Source organism: Lonchura striata, chromosome Z (assembly GCF_050655825.1).
Source record: "Lonchura striata isolate lonStrDom1 chromosome Z, ASM5065582v1, whole genome shotgun sequence".
In the NCBI taxonomy this organism is placed as follows: domain Eukaryota; kingdom Metazoa; phylum Chordata; class Aves; order Passeriformes; family Estrildidae; genus Lonchura; species Lonchura striata.
The window spans coordinates 32,369,439-32,376,255 of NC_140740.1; the positions used below are offsets into that span (position 1 = coordinate 32,369,439).

Below are 6,817 nucleotides of genomic sequence, written 5' to 3' on the forward strand. Positions count from 1 at the left end.
AAGTAATCAAATGCTTGGGGTTCACACATGTATCCTCAAGCTGACCTGCATTGCATTCTCCCTTCTCTTTATGGTCCCCAGCATGCCCACAGCATGGAACTCATCCTCACTTTAAGAGGTAGCCTGTCAGGTTTGGAGCTAGCATCACAGTATTCTGGCTTTTCAGTTTGATTTGCATCTTCCAAAAGCGTGTCTGGAAAGCCTCTTCTCACAGAAGCCATCTGGCTAGCCAGAAAGGTTGGTTACAGCATCCATCCATCCTTTGGTATCTGTTTCTTCAGAAGGGAAATGCTCACAATAAGCACATTTGCAAAAGACATCAGTTAATGACTGAACCTATTCTTAGATGCTCATTGTCTTTATGTGGTCATGGTATTTTCCACTGATTCCTGTTACTTAATTCTAATTTCCACACAAATTCAGATAAATGAAATATAAATGGACCCTCATAGCACTAGCAATAGCATCAAGTAATTTTCTCTGGTCTAGATAGTTTCCCAAATTTCTTGAACATCTTACATTAGATATTGCATCCAAACCTGAATTGACAAGTGAGTTACTGTCAGTAGGGCACACTAAATATTATCCAGGTACATCACAGAATAATTTACAGTAGCACTAAACTTCAAACACGTGGCCTGCACCCCACTAAACTCAGTATGCACAAGTAGAAATGAAGAAAAGGAAGCTCTGTCACTATGGCACAAGTGATTTTTCTTTTCCCATACTATCAGCAGACTGTTAAGGTTATTTTTGACCTTTAAATTGTCATGGTTGATTTTCTTATTTATTGTTCTACAAATCAAATACTTCTGAGTCACCCCTTCTGTTTTGCCTGGCCACATAGCATCCAGTGGATGGGCACAAAGGGATCTTTCAGATCTGTAAACTAAGCCTGGATATCACATACAGAGATGCCACAATATAAAGTCACTGAGTTAATTTCCACAATTATTAAGAAAAAAAAAGTAGCCAGTAGCTTCTTAGCCAGTAAAATCTTATTAGCATTACAAGTACATACTGTAACTTGTAGGCTCCTCAAACCTATGCTTAGCACAGCACAGGCTCAGTGGAAGTAAGTCATGAAGTAAGGATTCAAAATTACTTATGGGTTTGGGATTTCCAGATCATGCTCTGTGCTGCTTGTGCAACCTAATTGCTCTGTGGGACTACTTTACAAGAACAGTAGAAGTTGCCTTTCCAGAACTTAACCTACATTATTTTCAGCCCAGCCACAGCCTCTCTTATCTGTGCTGCTGCATAACCAAGTGTAAATGACTGGTGTTCTTCCTGTTGGTTGAATCCATCTTTAATATTTTCTTCCAATGTGTGAAGAAGGCTGAAGTAAATATGATAAATACCCTAAATATGTTAGAATACTCTAATAGAGTAAATACTAATAAATACTAGTAAATACTACTGTAACTTATGTTAGAGTTTCTTTACATCCTTTGCATAATCTGGTAAATGACATGTTCAAGAGGCAATTAACATTTTATAATACAATAGAGGGTGTAAGAAATGTCTCCTAAGCACAGGGTTATGCTCTGAGCAATGAAGAGGAAAAAAAGTAATTGAACATGCTTTGTTTCTCTGTACTGAACAATAAAATGAACCTATGAAAAGTATGTCATCATAATACATATGAATGGTTCCATAACCTTGTAGTTGGTGTAATTAGACTTTTGAAGTCATGGCAAACCAAACAAAAGCATAATTTCAATAAGTTTGAAAGTCTGTGAAGACTTCAATAGAGAAACTGACCAGATGGTTAGTAGAGATGATTTTTTTTCCTCAAATGGCTTTCACATATGGAAAGCCATTTTTCTCCATGTATAACAATCATACAGGAAAGCAGAGATTAGATTATAGAAAAGTACTACAGTGACTTTTGAAAGTATATTTAAAAATTATTTCTCCTATTACTCTGAAATCAATAGCTGCAATGTATGAGCACCAACATGATTCTAAAATCACTGTTTTTATGTCTCTTTTATGTCCTTCAACAAACTGAAAAAGTCATGGCTAACCTTGTTCACAGCAACCCATACCATGCCTATTGAGAAAACTCTTCCATGCTGCTTTGTGACCACTTTGAAAAATATAATACCATCAACAAAAATAGTTATTCCTGAACCTTGAAGAATATTTTAAAAATATGTACTTGACCTTAAGTAGCAGAACTTATGAATTTTACTTTCTCCACTAAAATTCAATATTTCAGAGATGGTGAGAGAATCCAGGATATCACTGTTAAGATTCTATTAGGGTTCTACTGGTTATGCAGTGCAGTGGAAACTTGCTAAGCTATCCTTTAGGAAACCAAGTCTCTATCCACTTCAGGAATGCTCAGAATTATAAAAAGAGAATGCTTCAGTTTATAAAAATCTGACTGGATTGCTCAGAATTAAGTCTTTCAGTGGTTTTTTTTCCCTGCTAAAATGCATCAAACTGAATAGCTGAGCTGTATTATTGCAATTCAAGGAAAATCTACCTAGTGATTAGAAAGTGCTATTAAAAGCAAAGTGATTGTCTGTAAAAGTCTTTTCCTGACAAAATGTGCTGACCTAAATGATACTACTCAAAGGTAAGTCAGTGTGTTATGTGATGTTCTCTTATCGACTGTTGATTCTATGTGTACCTCTGGGAATATAAACCACAAAGAAATGTTTTGAAAGGGAAAAAGAGTGACCTTTTATATGTAGGCATTTTAGTACTATGTGATGCTGAAATAAGTATAACAAAGGGATGGAAAAATCTTTGGGAAAAAGTGGGTATTTTCGTTTATTTTCAGGATGAAGTCAGCACCTTCCATCCACACTGGAAACCAGCCCTTTATATTCATGCAGTTAATACTGGAGAGGTAAAGTAGCAATCTTTTGCACAGAAAGCACGAGAGTCCTATCTGTGATACTAAATAAATTGTTGCATCATTGTTCATTGCCAGGAAACGTAATTCCTACAGTGATTTTTTGCAATCCTTCTATGTATTTTTTTAAAATTGAACAAAATCTAGATTTATTTTATTTGTGTGATGTTTGATAAAACAGTGGTATTGTTTATTAGCCAAATCAAATCTCATATTCTTAAAAGAGGAGGTTTTGTAGATGCTGTAACAGTAGAAGGGAATTTAATTACTTTTATGCAACTGAAATAACTTGAAGATCATGATTACTTTAAGTGCAATATTTGAGTCATGTTACTGGAAAGCTTATTTCTAGCCATCTGTCAGACTGACTTATATGATGTTCAGTTATATACAAGCTTTACAGGGAGCACCATGTGACATTCTTAATCTGTTTCTTTATGGTCTAAAGAGAACTAAACAATCCATCCTAATCCTAATGTATTCCAAATCCCAAGAGGAGGAAGGAGGGTAAGTGTGGATCTATAGAGGGTTATGACCTTTAAGAGAACTCCAATTACAGGTATGGTAGGTAATTTCTCTTGGATCTCTACACTCCTCAAGACTGTTTACTATTCCTGTGTTCAAGACATGGCTATATAAATTTATATATATATATCATGAAAGTGTGCCTAAATATTTTAGCTGGAATATATTTTGGACATGGTATTAATGAATCATAGAAACAGTTTAACACTGAAAAATCAAACACAGCAGAGTGGAAATAGCAAGGCATTTATATTAGAAGGACTTTTTGTAACATAGTACAAATATTAATATACTTTGTTTAGGCAAGATATTCCATCTGTGTTTTGTATCTTGTTAGGCTAAATTATAGTAGTCATAAAACTGAATAAACTGAGATGAGTAACTAGTGTTACAAAGAACTAAATCTAATGGCTGGATACAAAGTCTTGACAAGCATATGGAGTAAAGACTTAAATCTTCACTTTTCCTTCCAACAAAAAAGAACTTCTCTTTTTCCTTAGAAATAAAAATACTTGGTTATTTCCAAGTAGCTACGTTTTTCTGCATTTTTAAAATCCTAGCTGCAATTAGGATTAAAGTACAGAAAAAATACAGTACACAATATTGCCAGTCTGTTCTTGGACAGGAAAGAAAGGGAAGAAGAGCAAGTAAGGACAGGCTTCCTAATATTTAGCCAGAGTTTTGTGGCTTCCTTACCATGGCATCAAAGATGCACAAGTACACAGATTTTCCCCCCTCCAAGCCTGGATGACAGAATTTCCTCACTTCTAGAGTCACCACTTGTGTGAATTTACCCAGTATTTATCTCTGCTTCTTAACAGCATTTGAAGGCAGAGAGAAAACACTCTGTCATGACCTGGCAGAATATTTCCAGACTCAGAAGCTGCATGTAAATAGCTCATGTGATTCTATTTAATGACAAAATAGAATTGATTTCTGTGTGACTGAGGATTTGAATGTACAGAGGTTGGAACAAAAAAAAATACTTCACAACAGTGTGTTGCAGTCCAGCAGCAGAGGAAGAGGGAAGGCCAAGAAGTGCCCAGGTCAGAGCTGGGGTGGAAACTAGAATTCAGCAAAGCAAGTGCTTCAGCAGAGGTGGGTAAGAGAAGTTCTCCTGGTCTGTTGGAGAAAATGGCTGGAAGGAAGGGGTAAACAAAAAGTGGCTGACACGGGAGAGCACTGCAGAGCAAAGCGGTGTTTTGATACTAGCCAAAAATTCTCCCAGCATCTCCAGGGTGTTGTATTGAAGAGATGGATCATGCCAGCAATATGACACCTAGCCAAGTCTCCTCCTTCTATCTCTACCAGCAGATGCCTCCTCTGTTGAGGAGTGTATCCTCCAGATGGCTATTGAGGTTAGCTGATTTTTCATTTAGGCTTTCACTTAGCTCCAGTACTTTCCTGCTCTCTGCATAGCAGGGACAGCTTCACATCTCCCACCCCTTGTCACATCCCAGTAGCCAGAGTTGCCTGAGCAAGAGGTCCTTTGAGACTCTGTCTCCTGTGGAGTCTTTAGAAGCCGCCTTCCAGCCACAACCTGCTTGCCACTCTCCAGCCCTTGTACCTTGCCCTCAGACCTCTCTGCTCTTATGGAGCAGTAGTTTTCCACTAAAGCAATTTCAGGGGCTATTGTCATGTGCAGTGTGGTCACTATTTCAAGTGTTGACACAAGTTGTTATGATTTTCACCCTTTGGTATATTTCTTAAATTTTATCTCCCTTTTACAGTGCCATGAATGTTGTCACCTGTGCTTTCTCAACAGTACAGAGTATTTGCACTATAAGAATTACCCCTGACTAGACACAGTTACTAATTTTTTACTTTATTTGAATTTTATTACTTTTTTCAAAATTCTAATGCACCTTTGCTGATCTTATTTCCTTTTAATGTTTGTGCTTTTTTTACTTATACCACCTTATTTTTATTTATACTCTTGATATGACACCTAGCCAAGTTTTCCAGTTTGCTTATGCAATCTGTATGCATTTGATTTCTATTCTTATCTCTCTTTGCATTTGATAACATTATTTGCACCATTAATTCCATGTAAATATTTCTGCATGACTGCCCTGTTTGCACAACCAGCCTGCCTTCCACGTGAGAGGAAAAAGGACTAGGATTGCACTAAGGTTTCTACAGAGCCTTTTGCCTTCCACACAGTGATATTGGAAAAGAGAAGATGGAAGGGGAATAAATGATCAAAGAATAAGTCAAGAGCAAATTGGAGATGGTGCCATGGGAAACAATGACAGAAAGAAAGATCTACAAATTTAGAAAACAGGAGATGCCAAACATTTCAAGTTCCTGCACAAGACAGTGATTTGGACTTTTGTTATTCTCATGAGCAGCAAGAAAGAAAAATTGATCCTGTCACTCCCGTTTGAGTGGATAATCCTACCTCCACTTCTAGAAAATAGCAAAAAATTATTTAATTGTCTGAGTCAACAATTGAATGCAATCCAAAAAAGTTTCAGTCTTTTTTCTAACTTGTTTTGTGCATGAAAATAATTGTGTAGAAGATGGTGAAGAGCTTAGAGGGAGAAGCCATTCAAGGAGTAGCTGAGGTGACTTGGTCTGTTCAGCCTGGAGAAGTGGAGACTGAGGGAAGAGCCCACTGCAGTCACCACTCCCTTGTTAAGGGGAAGAGGAGGGTCAGGCACTGATCTCTTCTTTGTGATAACAGTGACAGGAGCCAAGAGAATGACCTGAATCTGAGTCAGGAGAAGTTTATGTTGGGTATCAGGAAAAGGTTCTTCACCCAGAAGGTGGCTGGGCATTGGATCAGGCTCTCCAGGGACGTGGGCACAGCACCAGCCTGACAGAGCTCAAGAAGTGTTTCTGGACAATGCTCTCAACCCATAGTGTGATGTTCATGACTCTCCTGTGTAGGGCTAAGAATTGGACTTAGATGATTCTTGTGGGACCCTCCTAACTCAAAATATTCTGTGATTCTATGATTTTATTGATTTTATTTTGTTTTGTAATTATTGCAATTATCCCTTTCCTCTTCTGTCCTATTACACTGTCTTTATCTCAACCCATGAGTTTTACCTTTTTCCATCACTCTGGGGGGCATTGGGTGAACAGCTCTGTAGTTCCAAGTTTCCTGCTTGGAACTTAATTACTCACAACACCTGTGAGTGACTCCCAAAGCAAAAAGCACACAGAGGGATTGCCACATGCAGCTGTCACCACTCTGCTAATGTCCAGGGCTCCTGTGGCTGTTACAAAGAGGTCGCACTGAGCTAGAGTGGTGGGACACACTGGTGCCATGCAGCTGCCCACACTGCCTGCCACTGAGGATGGTCACATACCAGCCAACATCTACCATGGTCTGACAACACACACACAGCACATTTCATGGTTGAAGCCCAGTACAACCTACAGGAGAGCAGACAGAAATTAGCATTCAGCCCATAC

At 38.1% G+C, this 6,817-nt stretch overlaps 1 long non-coding RNA gene across 5 annotated transcripts in view; it reads right to left on the minus strand.

Annotated features, from left to right (window-relative positions):
• Positions 1-6,817, minus strand: part of LOC110479152 (uncharacterized) — a 74,052-nt gene that overhangs the window by 28,937 nt on the left and 38,298 nt on the right. The window lies entirely within an intron of this gene.